This window comes from Artemia franciscana, chromosome 13 (genome assembly GCF_032884065.1).
Source record: "Artemia franciscana chromosome 13, ASM3288406v1, whole genome shotgun sequence".
Classification (NCBI taxonomy): Eukaryota; Metazoa; Arthropoda; class Branchiopoda; order Anostraca; family Artemiidae; genus Artemia; species Artemia franciscana.
In genome coordinates, this window is record NC_088875.1 from 19,166,736 (window position 1) to 19,191,155 (window position 24,420).

Here is a 24,420-nt window from a genome sequence, read left to right on the forward strand (position 1 = left end):
CATTAGGAAACCAAATTGAAAATCATGAAGAAACTTTTTTAGATTTCAGAAATTTAAGAAGACGAGAAAGCATAGCCTTTTCAAAGATTTTACTAATAAATGAATGAACTTTATTACCCGTAAAAGTATAAAAAACACAAAGTACGGATTTTTATGCTGATTTTAAATATATAAGTTTCATCAAGTTTAGTCTTTGTCATCAAAAGTTACGAGCCTGAGAAAATTTGCCTTATTTTGGAAAATAGGGGGAAACACATTCAGCGTATCAGAGAACCCTATAGAAAAAATTTCAAGGTCAATCTACAAAAGTGTGGGATTTCGTATTTTTTGCCAGAAGACAAATCACGGGTACGTGTTTATTTGTTTGTTTTTTTTGTGTTTTTTTTTCCAGGGGTCATCGTATCGACCAAGTGGTCCTAGAGTGTTGCAAGAGGGTTCATTCTAACGGAAATGAAAAGTTCTAGTGCCCTTTTTAAGTGACCAAAAAAATTGGAGGGCACCTAGGCCCCCTCCCACGCTCTTTTTTCCCCAAAGTCAACGATCAAAATTTTGAGATAGCCATTTTGTTCTGCATAGTCGAAAACCATTATAACTATGTCTTTGGGGATGACTTACCCCCCCCCCCCCACAGTCCCTGGCGGAGGGGCTGCAAGTTACAAACTTTGACCAATGTTTACATACAGTAATGGTTATTGGGAAGTGTACCGACGTTACGGGGGATTTTTGGGTTTGGGCGTGGGGTTCAGGGGAGGGGGCTATATGGGAGGATCTTTCCTTGGAGGAATAGTTCATGGGGAAGAGAAATTCAATGAAAAGGGCGCAGGATTTTCTAGCATTACTATTAAAAAAAAACAATGAAAATATAAACATGAAAAAGTTTTTTTTTTTCAATTGAAAGTAAGGAGAAGCATTAAAACTTAAAACGAACAGAGATTATTACGCATATGAGGGGTTCTAAAAATACTTTAGCATAAAGAGCGAGGTATTTAGGAGGAGATAAATACTTTGCTCTTTATGCTAAATTATTTTTAGTAATTTCAACTATTTATTCTACGGCCTTTCTGATTCAGGGGTCATTCTTAAAGAATTCGGACAAAGCTTAAGATTTAGTGTGAAGAGCGAGGTATTAACGAGGGGACAAACCCCCTCATATATATAATCAAAAATATAAGAATATAAAAGTTTGTTACGTAAGATAATTCTTAAGTTACGTATATTTTTTACTAATAAAAACATCGTTAAAAATTAAAAGTTCTAGTTGCCTTTTTAAGTAACCGAAAAATTGGAGGGCAACTGGGCCTCCTTCCCCACCCCTTATTTTTCAAAATCGTCTGATCAAAACTAAGAGAAAGCCATTTAGCCAAAAAAAGAATTAATATGCAAATTTCATTTTAATAATTTATGTACGGAGAGCCAAAATCAGACATGCATTAACTTTCAGAAATTAAATAAAAAAACAATTTTTTTGAAATGAAAGTAAGGAGCGACATTAAAACTTAAAACGAACAGAAATTACGCCGTATATGAAAGGGGCTTTCCCTCCTCGACACCCCATTCCTTGCGCTAAAGTTTGATTCTTTCTCGCAACTCTACCTTTTAAAACAATAAAAAACTTTAGCGTAAAGAGCGGGGTGTCGAGGAGGAAAAGCCCCTTTCATATACGGAGTAATTTCTGTTCGTTTTAAGTTTTAATGTCGCTCCTTACTTTTATTTCAAAAACTTGTTTTTTTTTATTTAATAATAGATAGATTTGGCTTTCCTACACAAGGAATTATATATATTCCGGTAAATCTTGAATTGACAAAGACGAATAGCACTCGCTGAAAGTGTAGCGCATTTATAAGACCAGCACATTATTTGTGTTATCACTCCATTAAGATTTTCTCTCAGTTCCACATTGGGCTTTGTTTTCACACCGTAGAAAATTAGGGTATCAAGTAAGGTATCCTGCTCTAGCTGGTCAAACCTGTCTTCTAATTGAGAAATTTTATTTTCAAGCAATTTCACTACATTAGAAAGTTTTTTAAGGGTTGTTTCAATTTTTTCAAATTTTGCCTTATATTTAAGGGAAATCGAATTATAAACTTCGTTGACAATGTCTGATAATTTCCGAAACTTGGCGTTCTGTCATTGTATTTGATACGATATGAGAAATATCATCCATTAGGTTATATTTAGTGTTCATTAGTTCCTCTTGAGTTTCATTTATTATTTCTTTTAAAGTTGATGCTGCTGCAGAAGTTGGAGTTAATGGTGCTAGGCTGGATTTCCCTTGGTTTTAGCGGGTAGTGATAAGTAGGTTTTACTCAGTCGTGAAAATATCAGGGGATAAGCGCTGCTCTTCAAAAGCCTTATTTACATCTTTATCTGTCCTCGCACAAGCTTCTTTAAAATGGTCATTCCAGTTGCGGATATGTACTTCAGCTATATTATGCTCAGTGTGGGTACCATAGCAAAAGACTAGATATCTAGCTTGATTTTTCTGGTCTTAGGTGGTTTTAAAAACTACTGATGGCCACAAGGGGTATCCCTGAAATGAAGCTAGGACAAGATCGAACGGTTTGTATTTTGCCATTTTACGATCTTCTGTCACAATGGGGGGACACTACAGGTAACAAATTTCAACAACAAAATATTCCAATTTGTCGCCCCAAAAGTATCACGTTAGTAATATGTGCTTGGTTATTCACGCAAGTTCATCAAATTTTCAGCAGTGGCTTTATTCGATTCAATTGAAAACTGGTTTAACTCTTCACTCTTTGAACTTTGGCAGTGAACTGCTTGCTTGCTAGATCTTCAGATTGCGTTTTCTTTTTTTCCTTTTTTTAACAGATTTTTTTTTTCTCTTTCTTAAGAGCCCATTGATTTAGGATGCGGTTTCCGGGAGCCATTGATGGGGATATGATATCATCATATATCACATATGATTGATGGGGATATCTTAGACTTGTGCTTATTTTCCCCACCAAGTTTCATCCTGGTCTCTCCATTCTAAGCCATTTCCGAGATTTCCAACCCCCCTTCCAATTTCCCCCAACGTCACTGGATCCGGTCGGGATTTAAAATAAGAGATCTGAGTTAAAAGATCCTTCTAAATATTAAATTTCATTAAGATCCAGTCACTCCTTCGTAACTTGAAAATACCTCATTTTTTCTAATTTTTCAGAACTACACCCTCCCCCCCCCCCCTCCAGCTGGTCGAATTGGGGAAACGACAATTTATATTTTTGTCTGGTCTGGTACCTGATACACCTTCCAAATTATATCGTCCTAGCTTTTCTGAAAGTGCCTAAACTAGCAAAACCGGGACCGACAGACAGACCGACAAACCAACAGAAGTTGCGATCACTATATGTCGCTTGGTTAATAGCAAGTACCATGAAAAATATAAATAGATATATACATACTTATGCCTACACTCTTGTTTACTCTGCTACTACTACTACTAAGAAAAAAAAACTGTTTTTATGGCACTTGGTATTAACCAAGTGACATATAGCAATCGCCAATTCTGTCGGTCTGTTGGTCCCGGTTTTGCTACTTTAGGCACTTCCAGGTAAGCTAGGACGATGAAATTTTGGCAGGCGTATCAGGGACATGACCAGCTTAAATTAGAAATAGTCGTTTTCCCAATTTGACCATCTGGGGGGAGTGGGGGGCCGGTTAATTCGGAAAAAATAGAAAAAATGAAGTATTTTTAACTTATGAGCGGGTGATGGGATCTTAATGAAATTTGATGTTTGGAATGATATTGTGTCTCAGGGGGGAGTTGGAGAAGGGAAACCTAAAATCTTGGAAAACACTTAGAGTGGAGGGACCAGGATGAAACTTGATGGGAAAAATAAGCACAAGTCCCAGATACATGATTGACATAATTGGAACGGATCCGCTTTCTCTTGGGTAGTTGGGGGGGGGGGGGGTAATTCTGAAAAATTAGGAAAAATGAGGTATTTTTAACTTACGAACGGGTGATCGGATCTCAATGAAATTTGATGTGTAGAAGGATATTGTGTCTTATAGCTCTTATTTTAAAGCTTGACCGAATCTGGTGACCTTGGGGGGGGAGTTGGGAGGGGGAAACCTAAAACTTGGAAAACACTTAGAGTGGAGGATCGGGATGAAACTTGGTGGGAAAAATAAACACAAGTCCTAGATACATGATTGACATAAACGGAACGGATCCGCTCTCTTTGGGGTAGTTGGGGGGGGGGGTATTTCTGAAAAAATAGAAAAAATGAGGTATTTTTAACTTACGAACGAGTGACCGGATCTCAATGAAATTTGATATTTAGAAGGATATCGTGGCTCAGAGCTCTTATTTTAAACCTGACTGGATCTGGTGACATTGGGGGGGGGAGTAGGGAGGGGGAAACCTAAAACTTGGAAAACACTTAGAGTAGAGGGATCGGGATGAAACTTGGTGGGAAAAATAAGCACAAGTCCTGGATACATGATTGACATAAACGGAACGGATCCGCTCTCTTTGGGGTAGTTGGGGAGGGGTTAATTCTGAAAAATTAGAAAAAATGAGGTATTTTTAACTTACGAACGGGTGATCGGATCTTAATGAAATTTGATATTTAGAAGGATATCGTGTCTCAAAGCAATTATTTTAAATCCTGACCAGATCTGGTGACATTGGGGGAAGTTTGGGGTGGGGAACCTAAAATCATGGAAAACGCTTAGATTGGAGGGATCGGGATGAAACTTGGTGGGGAAAATAATCAGAAGTCTTACATACGTTATTTACATAATTGGAACAGATCCGCTCTATTGGGGGGGGGGGGGGTAATTCTGAAAAATAAGAAAAAATGACGTATTTTTAACTTACGAAGGAGTGATCGGATCTTCATGAAACTTCATATTTAGAAGGACCTCGTAACTCAGATCTCTTATTTTAAATCTCAACCGGATCAAGCGTAATTGGGGGGGGGCAGTTGGGGGGACCGGAAATCTTAGAAAATACTTAAAGCGGTGAGATCAGGATGAAACTGGATGGGAAGAATAGAAACATGTCTAAGATACGTGACTGACATAACCGGACCGGATCTGCTCTCTTTGGTGGAATTGGGGGGGGGGGGCAATTTTGAAAATTGAGGTATTTGTAACTTACGAAAGGGTGACCAGATCTTAATGAAATTTGATATTTAGAAGGATCTTATGCTTTAAAGTTCTAATTTTAAATTCCGACCAGATCCTGTGACATTGGGGGGAGTTGGAGGGGGAAACCGGAATTTTTGGAAAACATGAAAATTGGGGTATTTTTATCTTACGAATAGATGATCGGATCTTAATGAAATTTGATTTTTAGAAGGAAATCATGTCTCAGAGCTCTTATTTCAAATCCCGACCAGATCTTTTGACATTGGGGGGAGTTGGAGGGGGGAATCTTGGAAAAACACTTGGAGTGGAGAAATCGGGATGAAGCTTGGTGGATAGAATAAACAAATGTCCTTGATACGTGATTGACAGAATCGTACTGGATTCGCTCTCTTTGGGGGAGTTGGGGGGAGGGGTTCAGTGATTCTGCGAGCTTGGTGCTTCTGGGCGTGCTAGGACGATGAAAATTGGTAGGCGTGTCAGGGAGCTGCGCAATTTGACTTGATAAAGTCGTTTTCCCAGATTTGACCATCTGGGGGGTTAAAGGGTGAGAAAAAATTAGAAAAAATTAGGTATTTATAACTTACGAGTGGGTGATCGGATCTTATTGAATTTTGATATTTAGAAGGACATCGTGACTCAGATCTCTTATTTTAAATCCTGACCGGCATTAAGCCTCTTATTTTCCTTTTTAAATCAATCTATTGATTCATAGAATTTTGTTAGAGCTCATACCATATGATCTCTTGGCTCTTAGCTCTTCTCGTCTCGTCACAAGTACCATATGAGCTCTTAGCTCTTGTTCTACTTTAGTAATTAAGACAGATAAGCACTTGAATGAGGCCTTAGCCTTACTCACCCATCCAATTACCGAGGACAAACAGTTTTTCGAAATTCATGTCGTGAAATATCACATAGCTTCATATTACCATAGAAAAAATAGCTAGATGTCGGCGGTTGGTTTTATTGTTGGGAGTTCGTGGTGGCGCTGGAGAACCTTTACTTTGATGCATCGTTACTACTAATCTTACTCCAGAATTTCATTAAAATTTATTTTTTTATAAATTCTAGGTATTTTTTAAATCCAGGTATTTTTTAAGGAAATTTAAAGGAATGAAACATTGAATTTTTAGGTTACAAATCATGCAATGTAAGGCTATTAAGGGCTAGTACTAAGGACCACGAAGGGCTATTTCCCCTTACTCTCAATCCCCCACCCCCACGAGACACTGATTTTTTTGAAGTTTAAAATTCAAACAAGGAGTAGAAAATACTTTCAGGGATGGGTAAATTGGTCTTTCTTCTAGTTTACATTTCAGATTTTAAGAGGGGGTGTGTACAAGCTCAGAATATTAAATTAACGTTATTGCATCAGAATTCTCCTGTTAAAAACAATATGTCAAATGGCTACTACATTGCCCGTTGTAAGATGGATGGAACATGAAATCAAATGAATTAACAAGTATTCTACTAGCGTATGATTGTAAGAGAAAGGTATATCTAGAATGGCAATTAAATAAAAAAAAAACTAGTTTTTTTAACTGAAAGTAAGGAGCGACATTAAAACTTAAAACGAACAGAAATTACTCCGTATATGAAATGGGTTGTCCCCTCCGCAGTCCCTCGCTCTTTACGCTAAAGTTTGACTCTTTGCCACAATTCTACTTTTTAAAACAACTAAAAACTTTAGCGTAAAGAGCGTGGGACTGCGGAGGGGACAACCCATTTCATATACGGAGTAATTTCTGTTCGTTTTAAGTTTTAATGTCGCTCCTTACTTTCAGTTAAAAAAAACTAGTTTTTTTTATTTAATTTCTGAACGTTTTTGAATTAATGCATGTTTGATTTTGGCTCTCCGCACATAAATTATTGAAATGAAATTAGTATATTAATTTTTTTTTGGCTAAATGGCTTTCTCTTAGTTTTGATCAGACGATTTTGAGAAATAAGGGGTGGGGAAGGAGGCCTAGCTGCCCTCCAATTTTTCGGTTACTTAAAAAGGCTACTAGAACTTTTAATATTCAACGAACGTTTTTATTAGTAAAAAATATACGTAACTTAAGAATTAACTTACGTAACAAACTTTTATATTCTTATATTTTTATTATGTGTACGAGGGGGTTTGTACCCTCGTTAATACCTCGCTCTTTACACTAAATCGTAAGTTTTGTTCCAATTCTTTAAGAATGACCCCTGAATCAAATAGGCCGTAGAATAAATAGTTGAAATCACTAAAAATATTTTAGCATAAAGAGCGAGATATTTATCTCCTCCTAAATACCTCGCTCTTTATGCTAAAGTATTTTTTAGAACCTTTCATATGCGTAATAATCTCTGTTTGTTTTAAATTTCAATGCTATTCCTTACTTTCATTTGAAAAAACGTTTTCATGTTTATTTTTTCATTGTTTTTTTTTATAGTAATGCTAGAAAATCCTGCGCCCTTTTCATTGAATTTTTTCCCCCATGGCATATTTCTCCAAGGAAAGATCCTCCCACATAGCCCCCTCCCTCAACCCTACCCTCAAAACCAAAAAAATCCCCCTGAAAACGTCTGTACACTTCTCAATAACCATTATTATATGTAAACACTGGTTGAAGTTTGTAACTTGCAACCCCTCCCCCAGGGACTTTGGGGGAGTAAGTCATCCCCAAAAACATAGATATTAAGATTTTCGACTATGCTCAACAAAATGGCTATCTCAAAATTTTGATCCGTTGACTTGGGAAAAAAATGAGCGTGGGAGGGGGCCTAGATGCCCTCCAATTTTTTTGGTCACTTAAAAAGGGCACTAGAACTTTTCATTTCCGTTAGAATGAGCCCTCTTGCGACATTCTAGGACCACTTGGTCGATACGATGACCCCTGGGAAAAACAAAAAAACAAAAACAAACAAACAAATAAACACGCACCCGTGATTTGTCTTCTGGCAAAAAAATGCAAAATTCCACATTTTTGTAGATAGGAGCTTGAAACTTCTACAGTAGGGTTCTCTGATACGCTGAATCTGATGGTGTCATTTTCGTTAAGATCCTACGACTTTTAGGGGGTGTTTCCCCCTATTTTCCTAAATAAGGCAAATTTTCTCAGGCTCGTAACTTTTGATGGCTAAGACTAAACTTGATGAAACTTATATATTTAAAATCAGCATTAAAATTCAATTCTTTTGATGTAGCTATTTATATCAAAATTCAATTTTTTAGAGTTTTGGTTACTATTGAGCCGGATCGCTCCTTACTACAGTTCGTTACCACGAACTGTTTGATAGTAGATAACTTCGAAGACCACACTGCCTTTCCATGACGAAAGTAAAACAGTTCAAAATAGGGATGATACCTTTTTATTGACAGTGAATAGATTTAAATTATTTAACTGGATAAATAATGAAACATCTTTACATAGAAACCCCATCCTAATCATAGCTGATAGCCTAGTAAGAGCTTCTACAGTTAAAACCCTGTCAGAGTTTGATTTAAAACCAGAAATCCCTAACAATTCTATCGAAGACATAAAGATTCTTAATAATTCAAGAAGGGATGAATCTATTATTATTACAAAAGCAGACAAGGGTACTTTAGTGGTAATGGACACCAAGGACTACGATTCAAAATTAAAAGCTTTACTGAAAGATGAAAAAACATACAAAAAACTTTCTTTTGACCCGACGGACTCATATACAAAGAAGTTTAAGAACGAGTTAAAGAGTTTGAAGGAAGAAGGGAAGATTACACCTCAACTTTTCTACAAATATTCTTACCAAGAGGTTCTTTGTGCCCTACAAATAACATACATAAGCCAAATCTGCCATTACGACCAATTGTTGCGAGTAACAAGTCACCAACAAGTGCTCTGAGTAAGTGGCTAGTGTCATTGTGTAAACCACTCATGTCTACACAAATTTCTTACATTAAGGATTCGTCAGAACTTGTACAAAAACAAAAAGAAGTTGAGATTTCTTCAAATTCTATAATTTCAAGTTTCGACATAGTGTCAATGTATACGAGTATTGATGTAAAAGCCGCAGAAATTCTTCTTGAGAGAAAGATACTAAGAAATTTGGACTTAATTAGTGGTGAAACAGTTTTGGAAGTCGGTGTAATTATGAATTTAGTTAGGTTGTGCAACATGTTCTCTTATTTTTTTCAATTCAGAGGGGGGTTTTTCGAACAAGTAAATGGTTTACCCATGGGGGCCCCTTTAAGTCCTTTCTTTGCAAATTGTTTTGTAGAAAATATTGAAACAATAGCGTTAGATTCATACTTTTTAAAACCTAAATTTTGGGGGAGATATATGGATGACATAATTTCAGTATGGAATTATGGGGTGGAGGAATTAAAAAGTTTTTTAGAACATCTTAATTTTTGGGACGGGTATTTAAAATTTACAATAGAAATAGAAGAGGATAATAAACTTCCTTTTCTGGATATCCTTCTTTTAAACAAGAGCTAAGAGCTCATATGGCACTTGTGACGAAGTCGGAAGAGCCGAGAGCTCATATGGTACGAGGTCGGAAGAGCCAAGAGCTCATTTGGACGAGGTCGGAAGAGCCGAGAGCTCATATGGTACGAGGTCGGAAGAGCCAAGAGCCAAGAGCTCATTTGGCACTTGTGAGAAGGTCAGAACCTAAAGTTAAACTTTATAGCACAAGATCCTTCTAAATATCAAATTTCATTAAGATCTGGTCACCCTTTCGTAAGTTACAAATACCTCAATTTTCAAAATTACCTCCCCCCCTCCCAATTCCACCAAAGAGAGCAGATCCGGTCCAGTTATGTCAGTCACGTATCTTAGACAGGTTTCTATTCTTCCCATCCAGTTTCATCCTGATCTCACCGCTTTAAGTATTTTCTAAGATTTCCGGTCCCCCCAACTGCCCCCCCCCCCAATTACGTTTGATCCGGTTGAGATTTAAAATAAGATATCAGAGTTACGAGGTCCTTCTAAATATGAAGTTTCATGAAGATCCGATCACTCCTTCGTAAGTTAAAAATACGTTATTTTTCTTATTTTTCAGAATTACCCCCCCCCCCCGCAATTGAGCGGATCCGTTCCAATTATGTAAATTACGTATGCAAGACTTTTGCTTATTTTTCCAACCAAGTTTCATCCCAATCCCTCCAATCTAAGCGTTTCCCATCATTTTAGGTCTCCCCACCCCAAACTTCCCCCAATGTCACCAGATCCGGTCAGGATTTAAAATAAGAGCTTTGAGCCACGATATCCTTCTAAAAATCAAATTTCATGGAGATCCAATCACCCGTTCGTAAGTTAAAAATACCTCATTTTTTCTAATTTTTCAGAATTAACCCCCCCCCCCCCAACTACCCAAAAGAGAGCGGATCCGTTCCGTTTATGTCAATCATCTATCTAGGACTTGTGTTTATTTTTCCCACCATGTTTCATCCCGATCCCTCCACTCTAAGTGTTTTCCAAGTTTTAGGTTCCCCCTCCCAACTCCCCGCCCCCATCACAAGATATGGTCGGGATTTAAAATAAGAGCTCTAAGACACGATATCCTTCTAAACATCAAATTTCATTGAGATCCGATCACCCGTTCGCAAGTTGAAAATACCTCATTTTTCTAATTTTTAAGACTTACTCCCCCCCCCCCAACTACCCCAAAGAGAACAAATAAGTTCCGATTATGTCAATCATGTATCTAGGACTTGCGCTTATTTTTCCCATCAAGTTTCATCCCGATCCCTCTACTCTAAGTGTTTTCCAAGATTTTAGGTTTCCCCCCTCCAACTCCCCCCAATGTCATCAGACCCAGTCGGGATTTAAAATTAGAGCTCTGAGACACAATATCATTCCAAACATCAAATTTCATTAAGATCCAATCACCCGCTCATAAGTTAAAAATACTTCATTTTTTCTATTTTTCCGAATTAACCGGCCCCTACTCCCCCCCCCCCCAGATGGTCAAATCGGGAAAACGACTATTTCTAATTTAATCTGGTCCGGTCCCTGATACGCTTGCCAAATTTCATCGTCCTAGCTTACCTGGAAGTGCCTAAAGTAGCAAAACCGGGACTTTAGGTTTTCCCCCTCCGACTCCCCCCAATGTCATCAGATCCGGTCGGGATTTAAAATAAGAGCTCTAAGACACAATATCATTCCAAACATGAAATTTCATTAAGATCCAAATACCCGCTGATAAGTTAAAAATACTTCATTTTTTCTATTTTTTGCGAATTAACCGGGCCCCCACTCCCCCCCAGATGGTCAAATCGGGAAAACGACTATTTCTAATTTAATCTGGTGCGGTCCCTGATACGCTTGCCAAATTTCATCGTCCTAGCTTACCTGGAAGTGCCTAAAGTAGCAAAACCGGGACAGACCGACAGACCGACAGACCGACAGACAGACAGACCGACAGAATTGGCGACTGCTATATGTCACTTGGTTAATACCAAGTGCCATAAAAATGAAAACAGTCTGGATTTTAAGATTTACAGAAAACCTACTAACAATAACAGATTTTTGTCGTTTTTCTCCGGTCATGCTCGCCAAGTAAAAATTGGTTTAATCATATCCTTAACTGACCGCATTTTTAGAATTTGTTCTCCAACTGAATTCAATTTGCTTTAATTACCCATGTTTTCTCTTTTTTCTCTTCTTCATTTTCAATTTTTTGTTGTTGTTTTGGTCCTTAACAAGTTCGCTTCTAGGATCTTTATTATTATTGTTGCTATGTGTTTTTTTTTCTAATAATAAATTGAATTGAAATAAATTTAATTGAACCTAAAAAAAAATTCATTGAGGAGGAATTATTGTTGTTAAAAGAGATTTTAATAAGTAACCATTATCCGGGTTGGTTAATTGACTAGGCTTTTTCGAAAAGAAGAAAAACATTTCTAGAATGTTCTGACGATATTCTGGAAACATCAGAAAAGAAAGATCTTTTTTGTTCTCTACCATATGTTCCAGGTTTGAGTGAAAAACTTAAAAGAATTTTACAAAATAATGGCTTAAAGGTAGCTTTAAGAGGTAATAATACTTTGGCTAGTTTTTTGAATTCTGGAAAGGATCAGACTTCCGTAGAGCAACGAACTGGGGTTTATAAAATCCCATGTACTTGTGGAAGCTCTTATGTGGGACGTACTAACCAGAATTTAAAAACGAGATTGCTACAACATCATAATTCTATTTCATCGTCTTTAAAGCAAAATACCAAACCTGAAGATTTCACGTCGGCCCTCTCGGAACATATCTTTAATTTTCCAAATCATTTTATTTTGTTTGAAAATGTTTCTTTGATTTCTAGGGACCAAGGTTTAAAGCAAATTTTCAGGGAAACAATCGAAATTTAAAAAAAATATTATTGAAGAATAATTCCATAAACAAAGATACATGTGAATTTGGATTGAACTCAATTTATGATAATTTACTGAGGTCAAATAAAGTAAATATCACCTCACCTAAGAACTATGACCTCTGTCCACGTAATATGTCAGATAATTCTAATGAACCGGAACCGAAAAGGTCAAAGAGATTTGCCTCCGCTGTTGCATTGAAAAAAATAAGAGCAATAAACTATATGTAATTAGTTTATTAGGTAAAAATTTTTGTTTATTTTTAATCATGTCTTTTAGTTTTACTGCTGATGATGAACACTGTATATGTGTTCGAAATATCCAGTTAAATAATTTTATATCTATTCACTGTCAATCAAAAGGTATCATCCCTATTTTGAACTGTTTTACTTTCGGCAATAGTAGAAAATGGAACTATTTTACATTACAATATTAATACTTTGTGATAATGGACACGACATTACTTCAACATAAAATATCTATTTACAATATCTATTTACACTAATATATTATATTTTTCTCTATCATTATTAGACTTGTATGGTTTTCAAAAAAATTAGGAGCATTAAAAATAATTGGGCATTAAACCCTCCCACGGTAGCAGTAGGGTTTATAATAAACATCATAATATAAATACTTTCCTTTTTGAAAAAAAAAATCCGCTTTGACAGTGCAGGACACGACCCATTCCATGTTTTGTTATGGTTCTGATTAAAGAATCCTCAAAAAAGGAGCCCTTTTTTGGTAAAAACCAAATATTTCTTTGCTTGTCGTGGAACGTCTTAAAAACATTTTCTAGCTGCCAAAGCCACAAGGCAGGACCCACACATTTCAAGGGCTCCTCAGATATTCCACAGCAACCAAGCGTGCGGTTGGTTTTCAGTCTCTATAGAAAATGTTGGAATCTTGTAGCGGATCAAGGGCTGCTTTACAATCCTCTACCTCTTGTAAACAGTTGTATTTCCTCTCTTAGAAATTAGAGGTTTCCCCATTAATTATTTTTTTATCAAGCTCTAATGAAAAAAATAAAATAGTCTGGCCTACTAATTCAAAAAGTCTCGATGATCATTACGCTCGAATCACATTGGCGCCCTTTATCCAGTGGCCCCCCAAGATTATATTTTTTCTAGATCAGCCCCTGAAAAGATCACAAGATAGCTTAATTCTCCCATTTCTATCATGAGATTTAAAACACCGCATTGATAAGTTATGTTTTTTAAAGTATAAGTTTTGAATTTATGACAGATATTCAATGATTCAAGCTCAATCTAGAAATAAAACCGAGGTAACAAAGAGGAAATAAATTTTCAAAACCATAGCAGACAATTCAATTTTCCCATTGAGTAAACATAAACATAAAGTTCCAGCTTCTAGAAACCAAAAATAAAATTTCTTGTAACTTACTTTTCAAGTATTGTCATTCTTCACTATGGAATAAAAAAAAGCGTAGGGAAAAAAGCTTTAGATACGATCTGGAAGTTTTATTTTAGAACTGCCTTAACCAGGCAGTGGAGTGTCAACTCTTGGAAATAATTAAATAGAATATACTGAAGCCGATATATAATCGAAGGTGTTGGCACACGACAAAAATTTAAAGAAAAGGAATTAAATTATTTCCCTCCAGAAGAGTTAAGGCGAGGGGGCAGAGAAGTGACAAAAAAAATAATGATGATGGACTCTTTTTACCTGCTCTAACTTTGGTCACATCAAAACATCCAACCAGCTAAAAGCATATCTTAGGTAGCATGGATAAGGCTCAAATTTTACACTATTATAATATATTGACAGCGCTATGGTAACATTGTAATTTTCCTTACCCCTTATTCATAATTTGTTTGGGTAACAATATTACTTTTTTTTTTGTCTCGTAATCACTGGTCTGTGGCTCTGAAGCGGTAAGATGCACAAATAAATAAAAAAAATCTTGGATCAGGGAATTGTGGGACATGGCAAAAACTTCCCAATGAAGTTTCTAAAATTTAAAAAATTTTCAGAAAAACAAAGACAGTTCTTTTTTCCTCATGTAAACAAAGCTTTTCTAGTCGAAAGAGTAAAATTTTCGGGGCGACTTTGTGTTTTACCCCTGCAGAATATTTAGCTATATTGCTCAGAACAGGAGAACACAATTTTGTATTCCTTCTAGATATTTCGGAAATAATTGTGGAAAAATAAATCTCGAATGCCATATTCCGCTTTTTGGCTGTTTTCTGGAATTTTTGAGTAGATTTTTTATTTTATATTGACCCTTTTTATTTTAATCGAGTAACAGTGAAAAAACTATGCAATATGACATTCACTTTCTTATATAAAAATTGATTTTCTCACTTAGAAATAATTTCTAAAGTTGTCATGATGCATCCAATTTTTGTAATTCTTCTAGGTTTTCTAGACAAGGCGGAATATTTTTTCCAACGTATAAAGACAGATCTTTTAGGAGCTTGAACTGGCATTGCTTTTTCAGAAACATAATTTCTTCAGTAACTTTTTTATTTTGAAGTACTGTTCCCCGTATTTTGTCAGAATAAAACGTTTTAGCTTTGAAGATAAATTTTTAAGAAATAAAATAACTCTGATTACTGATAGAGCTTGATAAAAAACTGGTAGAACGTTAATTATTTTGATTAAGATATTTGGAATTTCTTTTCGAAAACCACAGCAAAATTTTCATATCTCTCATAAACGCATGGGGAATAATAACGAAATTCCTGATTTCGAAACACAGAAGCTCGAATTTCTTTATTTATAAATCTTCTATTTTTTTATTAATTAAAAAAAAACTTTTCCAAAAGACAAGTTTTTCAAAGAAAAGTAAAGAGCTCCATTAAGCCAGGAATGAGCAAAAATAAAGTCTTACATTTTTGATACCCTGTTGGTAACTAAATAATTCGGAACGCTCAGGCAGCAAATAAAACATGGAATTTATCAACTAGAATGAATTCGAAAAGTACTTGCAGAAAAAGCCCTATATTCACATTGTTCATTCATTGTTAGTCTTCAAGAATTGCAGGAACGCTAATAATTCTCTATCTTAAAGACAAACCTTATATACAGAAAACTTATTTAAAAAACCATGTTTTTCAGCTTTGATTGTTGTCGTTCTTCAAATCTAGAATGTGTTCTAATTTTATGTTCATCTAAGTATGTTGATTATGTGACATTGGCCCTGTAGTAGTTATAGTAACTGGTTATGCTAATGAGCTTACTTCAGTAGTATTGTCCCTTACACTACTCTTGTTTACCTTTACCTTAATCAATATGGCTCCTCTGTTCTAGTGGTTTGATATTAGTGTTCGCCCTTCTATGTAAGCTGTTCCCCTCCTGTGCTTGCTGATGTTAAAAGTAAACTAGCAGAGGGTTGTTCTAAAATTACTCCAATAGTTCGGTCGTTTTAGCCAAAATAGGGTAGGAACCTTGGAATTTTGAAACAGTCAGCTAAGTGATCGTATAAGCCAATATTAGGACACCCGCAACTTGTTTCAAATCCCACCTGTCGCATGGTGTCCGTGACTACGGATTTCAAAGGTCAGAGGTAAAAAAAAAATCGATTTCTCGCATGTTTTTTGCACATATCTCGGTTTTTGTGGATTTCATATTGTTGGTATTTATTATAAATGTTGCAGAAGACTAAATTCTCTACAATTTTTGTTTCAAAATTTATTTTTATGTTCGAACATTCTCGAGATAGAGGGCAGTAGGCACATGGTGTTTATCTAGAGAAAGGACTATTCAAGATTCATCGAACAAATTCCAAGGTGAAACCACTAAAATAACTGGAGTATAAACCATGACCAATTTTAGTAAGGGTTTAGCATGCTAGACTTTATCCAACGCCTTGCAAATCAATCGCTTCTTTTCTACCGGGTTTGTATCTAATCTTTCATATTCAAGAGAGCGGCGAGATGCACGAGTTTCCAACTTTTGTTATTACAAATATTGATTATTTTCGTCTAGGTGATGTAGAAACCGAAGGATTGTTTGTGAATGTAGTGCTACTCATATTTTGGAGTCTTATCAAGATTTGGATTAAAAATTAATCCAAATACTATCCAACAAATAATCCAAAATACACCTTTGAGGTTAGGTACTTATCATTTTGTTGTTCAGTTCTATTGAATTGTTTGCTTCTGTAAATTTGTCTTAGGGGTGTTTGTTTTCTAATTTCTAGTTTATCTACTATCCATGTTTTTCTTTTTTGTATTGCTCCACATCTCTTGTTCTACCATGGATTTGAAATAGATTATTAAATTATTATTAGTGGAGCTTGCTGGTGAAAACAATTTTATGATGTTCATTCCGAAATTGTCATTCAAAATAAAAAAAAACGTTTGAGTGGATAAGATATAATTTGGAAAATTATACTTACACAGCTCCATTCCTGAAACCCTTGATTATAGCCAGAATGGGTTGCCAAGGCCCTGGTTCCTTAATAATATGACTGATGAACATTAGAGCATCCATTTTTCATCTATATAAAAATACTGTCATAAGAAAATTTATCAACAGAAAGATAAAATTATTAAGATGATGTTATTAATCTTCATTACATATCAGCTAGTTTAAATTCGATTTAACTTCAAAACGAACTTTCGTTGGATTTGAATTGGTTAACGTAAACACCATATTTACATTGAAACTATGATTTAATGTTTGCATTTAGTATTATTTAAACAGAGATCAAGAAAGGAGTATTCCCCAAGATTTATGTAACTGGGAATCTGTTACCACGAACTGCTAAATCAAAAACAAAATTTATTAGCCAACATTACTATTATCCATGTGTAGAATATGTATTTAAATTAAAATTCGACAGAAATAAGTTTTTTTAAACTTAATTTTCCCTTGTAAAGGGAAGACCAAATAATGGAGTGAAAACAAGCAGAAACTTAGCTGACATGCCATTTTCTACTACTACAACTACTGCTACTAATCCCACTACTATTAGCACTATCACTACTACATATGCCGCCACTACTGCTACTGCTACTACTCCTACTGCTATTACTAATACTACTACTTCTACTACTAGTAGTAATACTACTGCTACTACTACCGCCAATGCTACTCTTACTACAACTACTACTACTACTACCACTATTACTACTACTACCGCTACTACTACTACAACTACTACTACTACTACTACTACTACTACTACTACTAATACTACTACTACTACTACTACTACTACTGCTACTACTACTGCTACCACTAATGCTACTGCTACAACTACTACTACTAATCCTAGCCAGATCTAGTTTTTTTTTTCTCAGAGGGTGGAGGCAAATGTAGATCTCAGACGCCCCTGCTGCACCATCAATACTGTTAATATTGCAATTTTTGTTTATAGTGAAAATTGAACGTATTTCATGGAAAGTAAAGGTACTAGTATGTATTTATTATAAATACGTTATATATAAGAATCGCTAGTTTTATCAATCTATAATTCATTTCCACTACTATTGGTTTAAAAGGAAATGCACTGTCTCAAATATAGCCTTAAGTCTAAACCTAACAAAATGGTACTGGCTTAAGTTAGACGAATGTAAAGCGTAATATTAATAAACTATATATTTACCTAGTACATTTCTCAAACAGATCGCAGTCAAACTGGTTAGCTTTATATTACAATGGAAACTACAAAAAGAATATTTAAGTTTGTTAACACCATTGTTGAGAAAATGTGGAACATAAAAAATATTCTATTTTATAGGATTTCAGCTTTTTCTGGTCTTTGGAAGGGGCTCAGATATACCCACAGTTCTAAACGCGGGCATTATGTCAATTAGAGTACAATTGAGGAAACTACACCCATGAAAAAACTCCCTACCTTTTATGTAGTTTAACTTTGTTCAGAAATGTCTGTCTCTTAGCTTGCACTTAAACTACTGATTTCTGTTAGACGAAAGACACTTCTGGATTTTTAAAAACAAATCAGTAATAGAAACCGTCTTGTTCCATTCTCCTTATCAGAGGCACCTCTGTAGCGCTGCCTATGTTAAGAGCCATGTGCCTTCAATGCATTATTCGAATTTTTCCATGGCCTTTTCCTATGGACAGGGGGTGGGTATAAGATAAGATATTGATTTATTTCAGAAACATCTCTATCACAAGCCCTCAAAGGGCCAAATTCGGACTTCGGGTCGACAAAATACATTGTTGTACTAACAATGCAAAAAACAACAACGAAAAGTCAAATTCATAATAATTAATCAATAATGAGTCAACAAATAAACTATAGTAAGCAAATTAAAAAGTCAAAAAGAAAAAAACCGGCCAAGATAAACCTTGAACAAAATACAAGTCAGAAAAAGGATTAAAAGGGAAAAAGGAAGGGGACAAAATAATACAGAAGAAACAAGAAATATATATATATATATATATATATATATATATATATATATATATATATATATATATATATATGTATATATATATATATAGATAAGTTGTCTGTGTGTGTATATGTCTGTCGAGTGACGTCATGTTTGTGTGTCGATTGACGTCATGTTTTCGACTGACGAAATTACAGACCGGGACATCGGGACACAAATGACGACCGGGACACCAGCACATAGGGAATATAAATGAGGACCGGGACACTCAAAGAGAAAGCGACCGGGACACAAGGAATGTTCGATTAGCAATCACCATCAACAAAGCACCGGGACACAAATGACGACCAGGACACAGGGAGTATAAATGACGACCAGGACATAAGTAAAAAAAAAAATTAAAATATCTAAAAAAAGGTAAGAACTACAAAAAAACTAAAAAGAAAAAAAAATCACTAAAAACTAATAAAAAAAACTAAAAAAGCTAAAAATCTAAAAAAACTAAAAAAGAAAAAAAAGGAAAAAAATGAAAAATAAAGGAGAAAAACAAAACTAAAAAAATTAAAATAAAAAAAACGAAAAAGAAAAAAGAAAAAAACTAAAAAAAAGTAAAACCAAAAAAAAAACTAAAAAGAAAAACAGGGGAAAAATACAAAAATTTATTTCATCATATACCATTTCAAAAACGAATGTATATACAGACCGGGAAACCGGGATACAAATGACGACCGGGACACAGGGAATATAAATGACGACCGAGACACAGGGACACAACTACAACGGGGACGCCGGGGGGCACAGGAGGATATATAAATGACGACGGGGACACAGGGAATGTTCGATTAGCAATCACCATCAACAAAGCTCAAGGGCAATCATTAGAATCATGAGGTATAACTAAAAAAACTAAAATAAAAGTAAAAAACTAAAAACTAAAAAAAAGACCAATTCAAAAACGATTGTATATACAGACCGGGACACTGGGACACAAATGACGACCGGGACACAAGAAATATAAATGACGCCCGGGACACTCAAAGAGAAATCACAGACTGGGACACGGGAAACAAATGACGACCGGGACACAGGGAATATAAATGACGACCGGGACACAGGGACACAACTACAACGGGGACGCCCGGGGCACAGGGGGATATATAAATGATGCACAGACAATGGGACAGCGAAGAATGTTGTATATTCGCAAGTTTTACGTAGTTAAAAACACACATATATATATATATATATATATATATATATATATATATATATATATATATATATATATATATATATATATATATATATATATATATATATATATATATATATATATATATATATATATATATATATATATATATCTATGTTCACAGGTGGGACATAGGGACACAACTACAATGGCGCGTAATTAATATGGCGCGTAACCACTTACGCACATATATATATATATATATATATATATATATATATATATATATATATATATATATATATATATATATATATATATATATATACATATATATATATATATATATATATATATATATATATATATATATATATATATATATATATATATATATATATATATATATATATATACAAAAGGAACACTAAAAAGAGTCCAAAAAAGCACAAAAAAGAGAACGAAATATTAAACACATAAAAATTAAAAGGGAAGCTAAACCAAAACAGGGAGGTGGCAAGCAATAAGTCCAATGGCCTGGGCAGCAACTCATCAAATAAAAAAAGGGAGAAATTCGTTGGATTTTTTATTCATTTTTTCTGTGATGAATGGGACAACAGTTTTTTCCTATCTGGAAGTACCGCAGAGAATGGAGGACAAAACTGTGATGGGCTCGGAAACAGCTAGAGGCAGTCGTAATCTGGATGGGGAGTGACGCTTGCGGAAAATACTTGCCTTCCGAGGGTTTGCTATTGCATTTTTTGTAAAAACGGAGGAACAACGACACCCTCCTTCGCTCAAGGATTTCCAAACTGGCTTTTTCAGGAGCAGAGATTATGGGACCTTGCCTTCTTTGAAAATTATTCGCAAGGCTCTTTTTTGGACTGATTCAATTTTGTCTGATTCTTCACGAAAGATGCCAGGGTGCCAAACTGGACAAGTATATTCAAGATGTGGGCGGACAAAAGACGTGTACATCCTTGAGGGGTGAGAAGGGGGGCGCTATATTTATTTTAGAGCTTAAGGAGGGCGATAGACACATTAGCTTTATGGATGATGTCTTTAATGTGGATATCTCGCTTTAAATTTGAAGAAATTGGGATACCAAGTAATTTAAACGAGGACACAAAAATTTCAGGAGGGATAGGATTAAGAAAACAGGGCGAGGATTTGAAGAAAAAACAAATCGGTCCTTTTTCAAGTTTCTAAGACAAAGCTTTCTATGAAAACTCTATATGGCCCAAGGGCATAACTTACAGCCCTTGTCCTGAGGGCTGTGGAGGGACGGATTGTCATCCTCAAAATTTAATTTCCGGACCTTTCAACTACTTTGAACAAATGGCTGTATCAAAATGTTGATCGGAAGTGTTGGGGGTTGGGTTGGTGGGAATTCGCCCTCCGATCACTTTTGTCTATTAAAAAGGCACTAACCCTCTCAATTTACAATCGAATGAATCCTTTTTGAAGTTACAGCGACAACTACTTTCGATACGAAGTGGCCTGGTCTAAAACAAACCAAACCAAAAAAAAAGACAATAACAACACATTGTTACAACACCTTTCTTTATTTAGGCAGCACCATTTGGCTGCCTATGACTAGCTTACCTATTGTGCATTGCTGCAATCTCCAAAAGAAAAGAAATTGAAGGAAAATTCCCTCAACAGAAAATCTCACCCGGCGGATAATTCCTGCCACATTAGTAATGATCGTATTTTTGAATTTAAATATATTTGAAAATTCTCCGGTGGACTATTCTTCCATTAAGGAGAAACTCCTCCTTCGTGGGACTCTCCCCAGAAACTTATCCCTGTGGAAAGCTCCCTCCCCATGGAAAATTCACCCCATGCGGCAAAATCTCCCCCCCCCCGAAAATTCTCCTCAAGTGTAAAATAATGATAATATTTCAAATTCAGAAGTATTTGAGAAATTATGCTTGGATTATTAACTAGCCCGTCGGGTGTTGTACGGTTGTAGTATAACTAATATGAAGAAAAAGTGAAACAATGGGAATGGAAGCAACTGTCAAGTATTTGTCTTGAGGGGACTCTAATTTCAATCCGCGCGGATGATATTAAGAGAGAATGGGGGTTTTTATACCTAAGACCTTTGCAAAAGGTCACTCAACACTTTTTAAAGTTTCTTGTTGATCTGATAAACAGTGTAGTAATGCATACAGGACATGCACACAGACAGATATACATTCGATTTTACATATGTACAGATGTGAGAAAAGACTATTTGAAGTTGTTTCCCAAGTTCCCATTTCTTTACACTATGATTCTGGCTTTCGAGTTGAAATCTCTTTTTGAGTGGCCAAACCACCAGACGGCAGTTTCAAATTGAAGTCAGATTTAGAAGTGCTTTAAATGTTTGACGACTCTCTAGCTACATCGCCAATACATTTTCTAAGGACATTTACATAGACAAACATAAAAATTTACAGCTCCAAAAGAGAAGCAACTTCCCACGGGAACGAAGTTGGTGCCAACTATTTTTACAAGCCATTCCTGTTTGTGACTTGGGCTAACTTTACGTTTTTATAATTTTCTGTGCTTGTGATTTAAGCGGGAAAACAAGCATCTTTTAAATCTAAATAGTTCTCTTATTCCTAAATAAACCAGAGATGCCTGTTCGCTCCTTTCTTGGTGGTGATTCAATAAATATTATAAAAAAAAAACAAAAAAAAACAATGGTTTTTCAACTGAAACTAAAGAACAGCATTAAAACTTAAAATGACCAGAAATTATGCCATAAATGAGAGGAATACCCCCTCCTTAATCCCAAACTCTTCAGGCTAAGTTTTTAGTTCTTAAAAAAATTCTTATTCTAATGTAACGGCCCTTGTGTTTCAGGAACCGTTCTTAAATAATTAGGACAAAAAGTCATACTTTAGCGTAAAGACTGAGGTAATTAGGAGGCAACATCCCCCACCAAAAAATTCCCATCCCCCATAATTTGTCTTTACTTCCCGGTAAGAAGTACTATTTATATATATATATATATATATATATATATATATATATATATATATATATATATATATATATATATATATATATATAGTTGTCTGTCTGTGGATGGATCAGGTGACGTCACCTGAAAAAACTGGATCAGGTGACGTCAAAACTGAAAAAACTAAAAAAGGCAAAAACAACAAAAAAAACTAAAAACTAATAAAAAAAATAAAAAAGCTAAAAAACTAAAAAAACTAAAAAAAGGCAAAAACTACAAAAAAAACTAAAAACTAATAAAAAAGCTAAAAAACTAAAAAAACTAAAAAAAGGCAAAAACTACAAAAAAAACTAAAAACTAATAAAAAAAATAAAAAAGCTAAAAAACTAAAAAAACTAAAAAAACTAAAAAAAGGTAAAAAACTAAAAAAACTAAAAACTAAAAAAAAAGGAAAAAACTGAAAAATAAGCTAAAATAAAGGTAAAAACTAATAAAAAACTAAAAAAAAAACTGAAAAAACTAAAAAAAGGCAAAAACTACAAAAAAAAACTAAAAACTAATAAAAAAAGTAAAAAAGCTAAAAAACTAAAAAAACTAAAAAAACTAAAAAAAGGTAAAAAACTAAAAAAAAATAAAAAATAAAAAAAAACTAAAAAAAAGGAAAAAACTGAAAAATAAGCTAAAATAAAGGTAAAAACCAATAAAAAACTAAAAAGAAAAAAAGGAAAAAACTAAAAAAAATTTTCATCTAAAAAACTAAAAAAAACTAAAAAAGGTAAAAACTAAAAGAACTAAAAAAGAAAAAAATAAATGACAACACTCAAAGAGAAAGCGACCAGGACAAAAGGAATGTTCGATTAGCAATCAACAAAGCACCGGGACACAGGGAGTATAAATGACAACCAGGACATAAGTAAAAAAAAAAAACTATCTATATATATAAAAATAAGTTGTCTGTGGATCTGTGGATCGTGGATCAGGTGACGTCACCTGAAAAAACTGGATCAGGTGACGTCAAAACTGAAAAAACTAAAAAAAGGCAAAAACTACAAAAAAAACTAAAAACTAATAAAAAAAATAAAAAAGCTAAAAAACTAAAAAAACTAAAAAAAGGCAAAAACTACAAAAAAAACTAAAAACTAATAAAAAAGCTAAAAAACTAAAAAAACTAAAAAAAAGGCAAAAACTACAAAAAAAACTAAAAACTAATAAAAAAAATAAAAAAGCTAAAAAACTAAAAAAACTAAAAAAACTAAAAAAAGGTAAAAAACTAAAAAAACTAAAAAAAAATAAAAAAAAGGAAAAAACTGAAAAATAAGCTAAAATAAAGGTAAAAACCAATAAAAAACTAAAAAAAAAAACTGAAAAAACTAAAAAAAGGCAAAAACTACAAAAAAACTAAAAACTAATAAAAAAAGTAAAAAAGCTAAAAAACTAAAAAAACTAAAAAAACTAAAAAAAGGTAAAAAACTAAAAAAAATAAAAAATAAAAAAAAAAAAAAAAAAAAGGAAAAAACTGAAAAATAAG

General features: G+C 34.4%; 2 long non-coding RNA genes across 2 annotated transcripts in view; one reads left to right on the top strand and one right to left on the bottom strand.

Moving 5' to 3' along the window:
- LOC136034614 (uncharacterized) overlaps positions 1 to 18,356 on the bottom strand; it is a 26,032-nt gene extending 7,676 nt beyond the window's left edge. The window contains exons 1-2 of the long non-coding RNA XR_010619215.1: positions 18,243 to 18,356; positions 16,779 to 16,880 (exon numbers count right to left, since the gene is read on the bottom strand). This is a non-coding gene — a long non-coding RNA (uncharacterized LOC136034614). The remainder of the gene's footprint in view (positions 1 to 16,778; positions 16,881 to 18,242) is intronic.
- Positions 18,357 to 23,015: 4,659 nt separating this feature from the next.
- On the top strand, positions 23,016 to 24,420 carry LOC136034615 (uncharacterized). Its single transcript, XR_010619216.1, has 2 exons — positions 23,016 to 23,505; positions 24,355 to 24,420. It is a non-coding gene; the product is annotated as an uncharacterized LOC136034615 (long non-coding RNA).